Below are 8,101 nucleotides of genomic sequence, written 5' to 3'. Positions count from 1 at the left end.
CCCAGCTGGAGTGCCTGGCCAGCTGCAACCCACCCCCTCACCCCACCCCCGCTCCCGCTCCCAGCCAGATGCAGCCTCTCCCCATGTGACTTCAGCCCCCTTACCCGTCTGAGTTCACCAGCCATGCCTGCCTCTAATAAGAGGTATTAGCTGAATGCACAGTAAATAGAGTTACTGTACAGTAGCAGCAGCACATAGTTATTTTGTGATGCTTACTGCACATTATCCTAATAACACAGTGCAGTAGGCTATTAGCATGGTTAATAACTGCTACAATACTGCACCGTGTTATTAAGCTAATGCACACTAAGTGTCTCATATAGATGTGCCCAGGATACCTTTGGGTAGACCACTGTATGGAAAGTTAATCAAGATGAACTGTAACAGGTTGATAATGGACAAAATACGCACACACAAAAGATATGGAGCCATTTTGAAAGCCATGTTAAAACTTTAACACTGTTTCATCCAGATTTAAAATTGGACTAGCTTTGCTACATTTGTATCATTATTGGCTTGTTCACATGTAACTTATAACCTATTGTTCTTCTGATATGTTTTGGGTAGTGTTTTGATCATCATTCTCAATGTTCAGGCTGCTGGGAACTGTGTACTGCAAGAGGCTGCTGGCCACAAGCAGTGTGCTGGATCCCATGTGTGACACAGAAAGAATGACTCAATTTTTGGTTGGATGGATAAAGCTTGGAGAGGTTTATGGTCACTTGGATACTGCATTAGCTGGTCTGTTTAAAAATTAGCCCAAGTCAACAAAATTTCCCAGGACAATGGTAGCAATGCTGCGCATTAGTTACACACCCTGAAGGCTTGCGTGACCTATATTAATCTCTGAAATAACCAACTTTCATTACAATGTTTATCTGACCTTTTCCTGAGAAGTTCATTTTTCCTCTTTTTTTTTTTTACCAGGCTTGCACACTTGGTATTTTAAGGTCTTCTCTTATCTCAGCACCTATCTTCATTAATTTTTCCTTTATTCTTTACACAGCCTTTTTGACTTAACCTCTCTGCTTATTAGTGTTTGTTTTGGGGTTTTTTTTTCTTTGGGGTTTTTTTTTTCCACATTTCTTATTAGGTCATTCAGTTGTCAGTGATGCATGTTCTCATTTGATCATTTAGCAGTTATTGAGGCTTTTCCTCCCAAGCTCTCTCTCATCTTAACCAGGGCTGAGCATAACTAGAAGTCCCACACATAGCAGTTGCTGCATGCTTCCAAACAGCAGCTCTCCTTTTGAAACCTTTCCCTTTTGGAAGGGCTTCAGATGAACACGTCCATAACCACAGCCATTTCCAGGAAAGAAACTTTGTTACCAGATCTGAAGAATTTAATGAATATGATGCTGTAAGACTTGTGTATACAAATACTAAATGACTGTGCAATAACCAGTTACTGAGCAGCAGCAACGTTCAAAGACTTTCAGGTGACACTGACTGCACAGTAGCTTATTACTACTGCACGGTAGCCTTGCATCACGCTTCCTGCCATGCAATGTTACTGTGTAGTAGTAACAAGCTAGTAAGCAGTCCATATCTTATGTAGATTTGGCTAGTGTTATATTTTAAGTGCATTTAACACATGCTAAGTGTAACATGTGATATGGCCTGATAAACTATTTTTGGTATCACTCAGGATGCTGTTACACATTACCCTTATGCATTACAAAAGCTGCAGAATGCTATGTGATGTTAACATTAGAAAGTGCTCTGAGCAGCTGCGCATTAAGGCTTAATACCATTTCTGATTTCTACAATTCTAACTTGCAACCAGGGGCAAGGCTAGAAGCCAGGATGCCTGGGCTTTACCCCTGCTGTGTATGTGAGGCTGGGTGGGAACAGTGCATAATGAGATGCTGGAGGATTGCAAAGGGTTTGTTTTATCTCCATGGAGCAGAGTGGTGTTACACAAGATGGGTAACAAGACTCAGAGGTAATCCTCACCCAAAATGACTTAACTTTGAGACATTCAAAGGGAATTTAGCAGGAATTTTCACATTTTTATGCAGGAATACTCACATTATAAGTGCCTTTCTTATGGACTAATTGTAAGGTGTTACAACACGCTCAGCCACAGGGCTGGGAAAAGTGTCAATGTAGGCAGATGCTAAGGAGGGGAGGGACAGCCCCTTATGTACCTGAGCCAAAAACTGTTCCCCAGGGAGAAATACTGTGCAGCAGTTGAAAAGGGATATTTAGCCATTGTGTGGGTTTTTAAGAAGTTGAAAAAAAAATAGGCATTCAGGAGACATTTCACTGCATACACATTCATCGCTGGCCTGCATACATCAACAGTAAAATATCAATGCTACACAGCTGAAGTGGATCTTTTCAGGGTTATGATCTGGAAGACATTCCTATTAAGTGTAACACAAAAGGCATTGCTAATACTTTGTCACAAAAGTGGGGATCTTGAACTTCCCTAGACTATTGGTAACAGTCATGTTTATTTTATTTTTATAGGCGGTGGGGGAGGGGGCAATATGTTATGCAATATTTTCACCTTAAATGTGACTGTGCACTCCCCTTCCAAACAAGGCTTGGGGTGGCTTGCAAAAAAAAGGACAAACTTTAAAATAAAGTTTAATTTAAACATAATAACTCCCCCAACCAGAAGTCCACAATGGCAAAGTAAATGTTTTATCCCTTAAGGGTCAGTACCTGGACACCATGCCACTGCTGACATCCATGGTTCTTAGGCTCAAAAACTTTGCCAGTGAGACCAGAGAGAGGGACTGGATGTGAAATTTCAGCCCTCTGCCAAGACGCCCTGCTTTCCAGAGTTTCTCCAACCTTGCTTGACCAGGGGACCAAAGGACAGGATTTCAGGCAGGAGTAGGGCATCCTTTGCCATTGAGTTGCATCTGTCTCCTCAAAGGACAATGATTGGTAGAGGTACTGCGACTCTATCATGATTCCCTGGTGATAGGACACTTGGGCCACAGGAAGACTGGGAAGTTCCTGGTCTGGCTCTTCTGGTGGCCAAAGATGTGAGTAGATGCAAAAACTTATTACATCCTGTGACACCTTTTCCCTGCATTAAACATTGCAGGATCAAGCCCTTTAGTTTTCTGCAGCCCTTCCTCCCCAACTCTGAGCCATGGTGTCCTTGGACCTTATCTCAGACGTTCCCTGCTTCCAGGGCCACACTGCAATCCTGGTGGTGGAAGTGGGAGCCTTACTAAATGGGCTTCACTAAAACAGTCCATTTTGTAGGGTGCCATTCTCCCACGAAGACTCTCAATTGCTCCTGGAAGTTATTCTATAACTCCATAGTATTCCTATTAGCATTGTGCTGGGCCAGGGACCTCAGTCCATGTTGTGTTTCTGGTGGGAATGTTTCTGGCTTTGGGGTGGAGCAGTCCCTTTAATCTGCGTACCACCCACAGGCCAATGTGCATATGGAATAAGTCCCCCAGGTGTAAGAGCAGTACCTGTGGTATTGTTTAAACTTCCACCAGGATTACCAGATCACCCTTCTAATCCTGGACAAATTTTCCTGTGACAACACAGACAACTCCTCCACCCAGCATAGCCTGTTCTGTGCCAAGTATGGGTTAGCATCTGAAAACAAGCTGCTCCTCCACCAAATTTGATCATCAGTACCTTGGATACTACCCAATCACTGCGGTTATCACATGAGTAACCTTTCACTTGCAATTACCTGATTCAGCACCTAGTTCAGGCACATAAGGAATTTATAGTTAAAAAAAAAAGGTCCTGAACAGTTGGAGAATGCCTAGAAAGGCCATGAGCCATAGGCCCACTCAGGGGAACCCACATAAAACAAGAATTCTCCTGACCTAGTTAGAGCTTCCCATCAGGCCCACCCAGAGAAACCTGGCCTGAAATCACCCAGAGGTTGCCCTAGGAAGAGAGGTACCATATGAGGCCAAGCCAGAACCCTGTACCCTCTCAATCCCAATCAGGAGATGAGAACAAGTCATCCCTAAAGCAAGCACAACCTGCAACAAGCCCAGAACAGCACCCTGCTTCTGCATGGGCTGAATGAGGTGATCAGGGCAAGCAATCCCCTGAAACCATAGGCAACAGGCCTCAATCAATACAGTTCCTAAAAGCCAGACACAGTCCTAGTCTTCTTGTCCAGGTAAAGGTGAAAATTCTTGTTGCTGACTGTGGAGAAGAACAAGCAGGACAGCGTGAAAAGATGGAAAATCTCCCCGCAAAGAAAGAGGGGCCTGCTGGGGAAGAGACAGAAGTGAGGGAAGAGCTGCGGGAGTGACACTTCTGATGCAGCTGCTCCATGAGAATAGAGAGGCTCTGGGAAAGGAGGGGCAGTGCACTGGATGCAAAAGGGCAGAGAGAAATAGAAGTGGAAGTCCGAGACAGCGGGCAAGAGGGGGTGGACCCCAAAAGCCAGTTCCAAGCCAGGAAGGGAGATTGGCAGTGCTTTACTGATCTGCGACCCTGCAGCTGAAGGGACGCCACTGAGAGGCATGGTGCAAGTGGTGGGAGAGCTCCACCTGGGATAAGCACACTGTGAGAGAATCCGCAGCTACTAGCAGAAGCTGCAGGTTTGGTTTTTTCTTTCTCTTTAGTTAAATGGCAATGGAGATAAGTGGGACTATGGGGAGCAAACCCCAGGATTAAAAACCCCAGAAAGGGCTCTCCTGTTTTATTTTCAACTATTTAATTTCCAATTTCAAGCAGGGAACCTTGGGATGGGGGCACATCAGGCCCTACCACGACAATAGGCAAGACTTACCTGATGCAGGTGGAAGCCGGTGAGTCCTTTTTCTTCTGAGTCATTGAGACATATACAGATAAAGCCTAAAATGAAAAATATAAAAATAAAGAAATTTATCTCACTGAAGAAAGTCTATGATTTCAATTGGCAATGGAACAACTGGGTGGCACTGGGCTGGGGTGTGGGGGAGGCTGGAGTCCCAGAAGAAATCCCAGTGGAAGTGGCCGGTGACAAACTACAGTAGAGCACAAGAAACCCCTCCCAGCTGTAGCCTGGGTGTACTCAGATAAGTACTCCTCCTCTGACTGAAGGGGATTGTTAGCTGACGTGTGTGCTGTAGGCGAAACTGCAGACCACTTTCAGTTTCTCTCTGTCCCTATATATCCAGGCCAGGACAATTATAAAATGTAACTATATACAAATGTATTAATATAAGTACAACTTACAAAAAGAAAGAATAACACTAATAACCCTTTATCTATACATATATTCAACACTCTATTTAGAAATATATCAATTGCTATACATGTATAATGGACTTCTAAAGGATTGCTCTGAAGGGCCTTGAACCCACACAGGTAAATAAGAAATCTGGAGCAGGTAAATACAAGTGAGTTCAGATAATCAACAAACACACTTAGACAGACCCAGATAAATACTGGCAATTGGAGGGAAGTGTCACCAAGGGGCAGATGTTTAACAAGATATGTACACATACTCATCCAAATATATAACAAATAAGCAACAAATGGTTATTAATGACAAATTATGAGGCACTGAATACAAAATATAAGGTGCATCCCCTCCTTCATGGTGTCAATATAATTGTGATTATTAGAATCTCCTCTAGGGGAAAAGACAACTTGACCAGCTCCTGGAAGGGGAGAAGGGGCTGGCTCCCAATACGCCCCCACCCTCCAGGACTTGGCCAGGACCCTTATCGTTCAGGAGGCCCTTTCACAATTCCTTACCCCGCCTTCCAAGGAGTCTCCTCCCCTCTGGGACCCCCTTGCCCAATAACTCATGACTCCAGGGCCACGAAGGGGGATCCGCACTCTTCCACCCGAACTGCTTCTCAATGCCAAGCCTCTCAGGTTCTGGCTCCATTCCAGCCACCTGCCCACTAATGGCCCTGAGCAGCCTTGTGCTCCTGGAGGCTACTGCCCTCTCGCTGGGTTTGGAGGCCCAGGCCACCTCATACAATGCTGTAGCTCAATTCACTCTGGGGCCTTTCCTGCAGCAAAATCAGGCCCAAGCCCTGGCCCTGTGCTGGGAGTTAGAGACCTGAGCTGCTGCTATCAGCTCCCAGGGTCCAGGTTCTGCCATGTCCCAGCCCTCTGCAGCGAGGCCCTAGCCATTTGCCAGGGGTTGCAAACCCTTGCTGCCTGTCATGGCTCCCAGGATCCAGCTCCATGCAGCAGGGGTTGCAGACCTGAGCCCCTTGCTTCCAAGGTCTGGCTCCATGCAGCACCACCTGCACCAAATCCCCATGCACTATTCTGCGCACCATGTACTAGAACCAGAGCCACCCTCTGCTCCCCCGCCACCATGGGCTGTCTTCTGGAGCACTTCAGGGGCAACAGGAACCACCCCACTGGGCAGCTCGTCCCAGTTCCACTCCATTTTGTCCCTTGGTGCATCTCCCCTTGTGCTGAGCACTCAGCTTCTTTTATACTCTTCAGAGCTCCACCCCTGAAGTCTTCTGGATCTGACAGTGTTGCAGTCTACAATCAGGTCTGGCATGAGCTCCTCTCCCCCGCCCACTCAGGAAATATACTCTTCAGAGCTCCACCCCTGAAGTCTTCTGGATCTGACAGTGTTGCAGTCTACAATCAGGTCTGGTGTAAGGAAAGGGGCGTGACTTCACTCTTCTTGCTGCCTCCTGATTGGTGGATGTGCTCCACCAGTCAAAACAGCAGAATCTCAAGTCTGGGACTCAACCCAAGCTCCAAAAGGTAAGCCTGCTACACAACTAATAACATCAAAGACATTTGAGGATGTGGCAGGAGAGTCGAAATGTGCCATAGCGAAGCAACGCTGAGCAACAACGGTAAGATGGGATTAGGCCATGAAATATCCAAGCCTCCTTAGCTTTATGTTCAACTTGAGACAATGCCCCACACTGACCTTCTCTGCATTTCCTTGCAGGTGTTCTGGTTCTGACTCTGGCATGACCCTTGGTATTCCCTAATTCTGGTTATCAGATCTTGATTCAGGTTCAAACTTTGGCTCTGGCTTGTGACTCCTGATCCCATTTAACCCACAGCCTACCCTGTCGCTAGCTATGCCTGAGATGCTGGCCTTTTTTCACTTCGGTTATGGCTCCTGAATCTAGCTCTGTTGTCAGCCCCCTCTATACCCCCTGCTTCCTGGGGAACTGACCAGGACTGCAGCTATGCTTTAGGTGTCTAACTACTAAGCAAGAGTTCCCATGCCCTGGTTTCCTAACACCCAGCCCAAGGGCAGCCCTCCCTTCCCTTTAGGGGTCTTGGTTGCTTTGGAAGAAGAGCTAGCGTTGGTGTGAGGGCAAAATGAGCCTTTCCAATCCCCAGGGGCAGAGGGCTGTGGCAAAGAGGGGCCCCATCAGACACTCAGGGGAGCTCCCTGTAGTCTGAAGGGAATGAGCATTTCCCTCCTCATCCCCACTTGGGCCTACCCCATTTTTGACAGGAAAAACAGGCCTAGTTCTCCCCAGCCCCTGCCATAGACTAAGGTTCCCCCAAGACAGGGCTGTGGTGACTCCACCAGGAAAGGGGTGAGGGAGAAGTTGGGGATGGGGGAGGGCTCAGGCCATTGCCATAACATCCCTGTAGAAAGAAACCATTACAGAGTTTGGGAGTAAAGTTCCCCCTCATGCCAGTGCCCCACTCTGACACTTGGCTCCGTCACAGGTTTTGCTGAATCAACTCTGGTCCAGTTCCACACAACACAATGCTGCCCCATGCAACTACTGAGCTTCTGTCCCTTCAAGCATCCAGAGACAACAGGGGCTACGCATCTGCTGCCTCTCACCTAGAAACACCCAGAGAAGGAGTCCCATTCCCTGACAACTGCCCTGCTGGAGCACAGGATCCACTGCAGAAGTCTTTCTGTTGTCATTCCCTGTCTCTTTTATGATATCTCAGAGCTGGGACAGAGGGCTCCCTTGTCACTGCTGCTGCAGGTACAATGCAACTTCAATTCCTAGGCCTTAGGTTTCTTCTTTCACCTTGCTACCTTTAGTTCCCCACCTGATCCTCAGTCCTCTCCCTCACTTGTGCTGGCCTTGTCCTCCTTACTGTGGCCTGACTTCCCCACTCTGAACCCATTAGTTCCCCAACCATTCTCATCCCTCTCCGCATAGGTCTAGAGAGGCATGATCCTAACTCTCACCTCTCCTTT

The sequence above is a fragment of the Alligator sinensis genome, unplaced genomic scaffold, assembly GCF_000455745.1.
Source record: "Alligator sinensis unplaced genomic scaffold, ASM45574v1 scaffold634_1, whole genome shotgun sequence".
In the NCBI taxonomy this organism is placed as follows: Eukaryota; Metazoa; Chordata; order Crocodylia; family Alligatoridae; genus Alligator; species Alligator sinensis.
The sequence above is the reverse complement of the archived record's forward strand: the minus strand, read 5'-3'. Positions refer to the sequence as shown.